The sequence below is a fragment of the Pinus tabuliformis genome, chromosome 4_1, assembly GCF_031772625.1.
Source record: "Pinus tabuliformis cultivar Carrire ecotype Pingquan chromosome 4_1, CPIR1, whole genome shotgun sequence".
Lineage (NCBI taxonomy): Eukaryota > Viridiplantae > Streptophyta > Pinopsida > Pinales > Pinaceae > Pinus > Pinus tabuliformis.
Genome location: NC_142303.1, coordinates 325,452,995 through 325,460,864, shown reverse-complemented (window position 1 = coordinate 325,460,864; position 7,870 = coordinate 325,452,995). Strand labels below are relative to the sequence as shown.

At 38.7% G+C, this 7,870-nt stretch overlaps 1 pseudogene; it reads right to left on the bottom strand.

The window, feature by feature from the left end:
• Window positions 1-1,162: 1,162 nt before the first annotated feature.
• On the bottom strand, window positions 1,163-7,870 carry LOC149175613 (cyclic nucleotide-gated ion channel 17 pseudogene; annotated as a pseudogene).

Here is a 7,870-nt window from a genome sequence, read left to right as displayed (position 1 = left end):
CACTTGACACATATATTCTAATCAATGCAACGACACATAATAATGATCAAGAAAACTTGACACATGTAAAATAACTTGAAAAGAGACTTGATGACCAAGGAAACACTTGATATGACAATGAGGTAGGCTCCAAAAATTGAATGTAGTGAAATTTTTGGAGGGTGTTGTAGCAACAACAACTCAAAAAAGTTTTAAGCTAGTAGGATATTCATAGATGTATCCAATGTTATTTGTTGTTTGGTTTGCAGAATAGACCAAACAATTGGGAACACTAATACCTACAAAAAATATGTCATATCCATATCTACATGTGGAATTTCTCTCAAAGGAATCAAAATATCTACAATCTTGAAACCTTGGTTGTTTGAATCATTTACTTTTCATGCCCAAATGAGGAGAAACTGTGGATATTATTAAAAAAAGTTGCTCACTTCCATCTTCAGAGTATCGTTGTTATGACATTACAATACAAATATAATTAACCCACAACTCATCGAATTGACAACAAGGGGACATAGTCAAAACATACATACATGTTTTATTACCGGGACTTGCGTTGATCAAGTAATCAGTTATGGACTTCCCCAATTTATGGCATGAGGAAAACCTATGGATTTTGGAAAATCACATTTTCTAGATTTTTTGGAATTCGCACTTTGAGAAAGCAAAGCAAGTCGTAGTTTTGAGCATTAGCACAAATAATATCTACAGTTATTCATCGTAGACGCTTATGAATGAAACTTGTGATTTGGTCACATTCCATGGCTTATGCTAGATCAAATTTTCTGGAGTAGGTCATGTTTTAGAATTTCTATTGGTGTAGGTCGCATGGTTGCAAAGTAGTGTAGGTCACATGGACCACTAGCTTCCTCAATTGTGATCTTGTGACCTTGCGACTAGTCACATTAAGGGACTGCGACTTGTGGAGGTCACATATTCGAGGTCCAATGAAGGTCACATCATGGTGGCTTGTCTGAGGATATATAATGTGATCATGCAACCTAGAGAGAGATCACATAGTTTCACTTTCTATAGAATGCTTTTTGGGCTGCAGGTATGATTAAATACTTGGAAATAGATTGCAAATGAGAGATACAACCAGAGGGGTGCACACTCCCTTCTAGATCCTTTTGCTAAATACCTCCATAATAAAATTTTGTTGTCAAATGCATAGAAGCCCACTATGAGCTACAAATTTTCTTAGGAACTTCAAGAGGAATATATTCTCCTTCTTTTGAAGATCTGTTGCCATCTTTCTTCTTTTCTACCACCAACAAACCGCTTATATAAAATAGGCTGACCATTTCCTACATTGGTGAGAATAGAAACAAAATGTATGTTGAAGCTTCTTACTATGAAAATGTTTAAATTTATTTGCAAATAATCCAAATCTTCTACCCTCAATGCAAATGAACCCACTTCCACTAATTATTAACAAGATTTTGGATCCAAAGCACAAGTGAGCATTTCTTCACCAAAAAACTCAACCAGGACCAAGTGTACTTGAATTGAAAAAGCCACTTCTACCCCCATTTGTGGTTTTACTCTTTATATACCCATGAATGATGAAGATCATTTCAATCATTAGATCCCCTTCCCAAACAATATATGTTCATTCAGTGCTAAGTATAAAAAAGTTCAAACATAAGTGTCATTGTATATCACAATGGAGGTCTACAAGTAAGCTCTGCAAAAGTTCCTTTTCATCAGCTCTGTGTGTGGCAATACATTTGTTGATACAGGTGGATATTGGTGGCCACCCACCTATTCCACCTAAACCTCCATTTGGTTTCATATGTTTCCTTGTTTATTTCATCATTTACTATTTTTAGCAGTTTTTCGGGTCCTAAACTTCTAGAGCAGTTTTGACCCCCTAAATGATGTTTTTTTGAGGTTCGTTGCAAGCCGCCTACAAATATTGTAGAAATCAAAGAGACCTTTTCAACAAGGTATTGTACATGCCAAATAGAGATAATATGACTAAGTCATGACCCCGGGAAGTTGGGTGCCCAAATAACCCAAATGGGGCCCACAAACTCTTGGCGTTACATCTCCTGGGGTTATGGTTTTGGTGTTTATGGTTTTATCTTGTTGTTCAATAATAAATAGGCCCTTGAGCCTCATTATAACACAGTTTAGAGGCATGTAGCTACCACATATCTTCTCAGAGATAAGCTACCATTGCTCGAGCTAGTTTATTTCCATTTTGTTTTTAAGCATATTTCAATATTTTGATATTAATGAAATGAAGTGTTATTTCTGCTGCATCTCTGTATTTAGGGTTATATCTATAATTTTTTGCATTCTCGTTTAAGTTCGTATCAGTGGTATCAGAGTGGTCTACTCTTTCTCTTTTTTTCTTTGCATGTCCCCAATGAGGTTAGGGTATAAGGAGTTAGCGCTTGAATTGGTTGAACCTTTGCAAAACCAGCCTCGTAAACCCTGACGACCTCCCCTGTCGGAAGAAAAGAAAAATGAGGGAGTAGGAGATCCTTTCTAAATATTGCTCAAGGAAGCTCTCCAGAGATAAAGGAATGCGATGCTGGATAACTTTGCCCAGATCCTCTGACGCCTACCCATAGTTGATGCATATCCATCCAGAAGCAACTCTGGAGGAGCCACTCCTTTTAAGGTACAAATTAACTTTGATATTCCCATATTTGAGGGCCATATAGATGCAAACGTTGTAGATAAATGGTTGAATATGTTGGAAGGATATTTTCTAGTTCATGACTTTTCCAATCAGGAAAAGATTACTTTTTCACTTCTCAAAGCCGCAACACATGTAAAGGACTGGTGGGAAACCTATTGTGAACAAAAGGACAGGAGGGAATCCTCATTGTTTTCAACACATCCACTTGTGATTCTTTCCGAGATGCCATCAAGGAACAATATTACCTTGTAGAGAGCTATGAAGATAAATATATAAAGTGGAGTACACTATGGTAGGTGTTGGGCCTTAGTTTTGGTCTTATTTTTGCTCTAAGAAACTTACTAATCCGTCTATTTTCCATCCATTTTCCCTTTATTCATCCCATTTTGATATATATTTTATATCCATTCAGGTATTTAATTTTAATTTTTCAATTTTTAATGTTTTTATGAAAGTTTGGTTTTAAGTGCAAAAATTGGCAGGTTCAGAAATTCCTGTAATAGCTTTATGGTTGATATGGTTGCAGGACACTTGGGCATGAATTGAATGCATGTATGGACAGCTTGGGAACTAGGACTAAGCCAGCTATGCTTATCTCGAACAGAACAAGCTTTATTAGGCCCATTTAGTGCTAGTCAATCATGACTAGTCATTCAGAAATCCCATAGAAATAAGGCAGTTTTGAGATTCTATGGGATTGATCATATCTCTTGGGATGGGAGTGATGAATTCGACTTAGATAGATGGATAAGAGTAGATGGGTTTGTTTGAGTGAATATAGATCAGTTTGTTTCATGAGACTTCTATTTAAGAGCCAAGACTTTGATGGCTTATGTATTGACTTATTATACTTTTATGCTGAGACACTTTTGGATTGGAGAGTTAATTTGAAGACTTGTGCTATTATTATTTTGCTGTTCAATGCTATGGATGTGTGACTGAATTTGAGCTTCTGATATCACTCCTCAAGTGTGCAAAGCAAGGGTGGAGGGCCCCCATTCCAAGCTAAGTACACTTCCTTGTTAACTAGTTTTATTTCTTGTAATTTGGTTATTGTAGAACTGGTTTTTCATGCTTTATTTCAGATTGATTTATGGTTAATTTATGGTGATTGATTTCATTAGATCTTAGCTTATTCATCATTTTATTGAGTTGGAAAAACAAGGTGTTCAAGTTGAGCAACCCTTCTACTAATATGATGAATTGTAACGAGTTTCCTTTGATTGCATGCAAGTAGTTTCTTTATGTGATTTTGGCATTGAGGTGAATGAATTATGATGAAATACATTATGTGTCTCTTAAGTTAGGAGCCTTCTTTCATTAATAATTTATCCATATTAAGTTCTTGGTTTAATCTCTGATTCATTAAGTAGTAATTGAGGCAGAAGTGGACTTCTTGAGTTAAGAACCATTTCAATATTTTTCCTCTTTTCAAACTAATTGAATTAGAGTTGTAGGATGTATTGCTTTAAGTTTTTTTTGAATAACTTATCTTTCAAGGTTTGATTACATCTGATCTTCACATATAGTGAACTTGCCTCAAAGCATAAACAACTCGGATTGATAAGAAATATTTGTGTTAATTTCGGTAAACAAATTAGCTCAACAGTAGGGAAGGGACCAAGATGTGTCAGCGTTCACAATTGTTTTCCATACCCTCTACACAAAATTATGATTCTGAACAACATTTGGTACTCAAGTATCATGGATGTCTACACAAGTACATCTAGGATGAGATGGGGTTCCTGGACATTTCCTCTCTTAGCATGACATATCGATACATTGTCAAGATTGAGCAAAAGTTTAAACAGAAGAAGCGAGACTTTGGATCTGTGAATTTGAAGCAAGGAAAATGTGCCCCCAAACCATAGAGAAAAGGCTAAAGCTAAGGCTAGGCCACCAAAAACAACTTGCCGAAGCTGCAAGAAAAGAACAACACCATGAAGACAAAGAAGGACACGGGAAAATGGTGTGAGTTCCATAAGAGCTCCACTCACAACATAAGTGATTGTCAAGCTAAGCAGTCACTGGCAGCTGAGTTGAAGGCCTCTGATTCAGATGCATGTTCTCACTCTGAGTCAGAACCTGAGAAGGGGAATGAAAAAGGGAAGTAGATCATTGACATGGAGCCTAGTGCCAAGGTGGCCACCACCAAGATCTAGAAGAATGAGCTTGAAGATCTAAAGGAGGGGGCATGCCTCTTCCACTCATAGATATGGGTGAAGGGTTCTCTGTTGTAGTTTATTATCGACGTCGGGCATGAAAAGAACCTCATTTCAGTAGAGGTCATGAAGCGATAGGGCCTACCAATGATAAGACATCTACAACCGTACACCATCAGGTGCCTTCACCAAGGATGAGATGTCCGTATCATCCAGCAGTGTCGCCTTCCCTACAACATCAAGCCCTTCATGGATGAGGTACTGGGTCATGTTTCTCCTCTTCAACTTTGTGATGTATTAATAGGACAACCATACTTGTGGAAGCGACATGTTGTATATGAGTCTAGACCTTGCTCTATGATTATTACTTTTGGAAATAAGTTGTACATGATAGCAGAGGTAGCCCCACCTACCACCATCTCTTTCCTCACTGCAAAACAATGCATTAAGATCATTTCTGATACTGAGGATTTTTTTCCTTATGATTCGCCCTCAAGGTAAGAAGAAGGTTGTGGCTATGGCTTCCAGATAGGGCTCTTCTGCATAATAGTAGTAGATGGACAAGATCATGGAGGAGTACAGGGACATTTTCGCCTCACCTACAGGGGTACCTCTGCATTGTTAGGCCAAGCACTCCATTGATATGACCCCAGGAGTGCCACTACCCAATGGACCAATCTATCGACGCTTTGTTCTAGAGAACTATGAGATCAAGAGGTAGATCCAGGAGTTGGTATATAAAGGGCACATAAGGCCAAGATAATCACCCTGCGGGAGCCCGATTTTAGTACATAAGAAGGACAGGACCTGGAGACTCTCTATTGACTATCGAGTGCTGAAAAAAATCACTTTCCGAAATAGGTACCCAATCCCATGAATTGATGACCTTTTGGACCATCTCAAGGGGGCTAAATATTTCACCAAGATTGACTTGAAGTCAAGTTATCACCAAGTGCCTATCAAACCCTCATAGACTACCTTCAAATCTAAGGAGGGCCTTTTTGAATGGTTGCTCATGAATTTTGGGTTGACGAATTCCTCGCAGCCCTCTTGAGATTGATGGACGACATCCTGTGATCCTTCACCAATGCATTTGTGGTGGTGTATTTAGATGTCATCCTAATCTTCAGCCATAGTTCGGAATAGCACCTCCACCATATTCGAAAGGTCCTTCAAACCCTGCGACAAATGACATCCTGCGACCCTTACCAATGCATTCATGGTGGTGTATTTAGATGTCATCCTAATCTTCAACCATAGTTGGGAAGAGCACCTCCACCATATTTGGGAGGTCCTTCAAACCCTGCGACAACACAAGTTGTGTGCCAATTTGGAGAAATGCACTTTTGGCATGACTCGAGTTCAATATTTATGGTACATCATTGATGAGAAGGATGTGCATGTGGACCTAGACAAGATACAAGTCATTCGGGATTGGCCAGCCCCAACCACTCTAACAGAGCTCCGCAACTTTCTGGGTCTTGCCAATTTCTACCACAGGTTCATGTTGGGGTTCTCTCATATCACTTGGCCTTTAAGTCAAGTCACCAAGGGTAGAGTGAAATAATTTTTTTTGGTCTAAAACCTAACAGAAGGCATTTTCCAAGTTGAAGCATCACCTCTTCTCTCCACTAGTGCTTACACTACAAGACTTGCAACAACCATTTGAGATTGAAACAAATTCCTCTGACTATGATATTGGTACAGTTCTTACTCAATAGGGGCATACAATAGCTTACCATAGTGAGAAACTTTCAAACACAGTCCGAAAGTATGCCACTTATGTAAAAGAAATGCATTTCATTGTCAAAGCCTACCATCAATTGAAGTATTACATTATGGGGAAGGAAATGATCATCTAGATAGACCACTGACCCCTGTAGTTCATATAGATACAATGGAAGTTGCAGAACGATCGCCATCAGATATGGTACACCTTCCTACAATAGGCCCATTTGAACATTAAGTACAAGAAGGGAAACACCAATAATGATGCAGACTGCCTCAGCTGACCACCAGTCATGGTGCTGATCACTATACTCGACTCCTTTGGGCATGAGCCTTCTTGGTGACCACATCTTTACCAAAGAAATCTAGAATTCTGAATCACATATCGGAAGCTCCTGGAAGGGAAAAAGTTCCAAATTTTCACCTTCAGGATGCACTATTGTGCCACCTAGGACACATATGTGTTCCTTCAAGCAAGTGTGCCAAGATGATTTTAGAGGTGCACTATAGTTGGGTCGTTGGACATTTCAGAGTAGAGAAAACAATGGTGGTATCACATAAGTATTTTTATTGGCTGAAAACTTCGTTAGGATGTTGGGAAGTACATTATATCCTGCACTGCTTGTGCCATTTCCAAAACAACAATAAATAATTAAGGAATATATACTCCTCTACCTCCTCCTAGTCGACCTTGGGAAATATCCATGGATTACATGTCGGGTATTCATTCTACTAAGCATGAAAACAACTACATTTTCATGGTCATCGACAGATTCTTTGAGATGACCATCATGGTGGAATGAAAGAAGAGTATCACAACAGAGGCCATTGCTAATATTTTCTTTGAGTGAGTGTAGGTACACTTTGGGATCCCATAATCCATTGTCTCATATTGGGACAACATATTTTTATGTGAATTTTGGTCAAGTCTTTGGTCGATGTTGGATACAAACTTACTAAGTCCATGACTTTCCATCCCTAAATTGATGGCCAAACAGAGGTTGTTAATAGGATGATCATACACATTCCGCACATGTACACCTCGAAGCATCCACACACATGGGATGAAAGCCTCCCCTATGTCCAACACAACTACAACAGAGCTATCCACAACTCAATGAGACACAACCCCTTTTAGATAGGGCTAGGATTTAAGTCATTATATCCCATTGATGTGGCCATACCATTTGCAACCACTCATGTAGATTCAGCTCACGTCTAGCCTGAATCCAATAGGGATAACAACTTTATTGAGCACATTTAACACATTCACCACTAGGTCCATGATATATTGGACATAGCCAATGCTAAGTAGAAGCAACGCCAT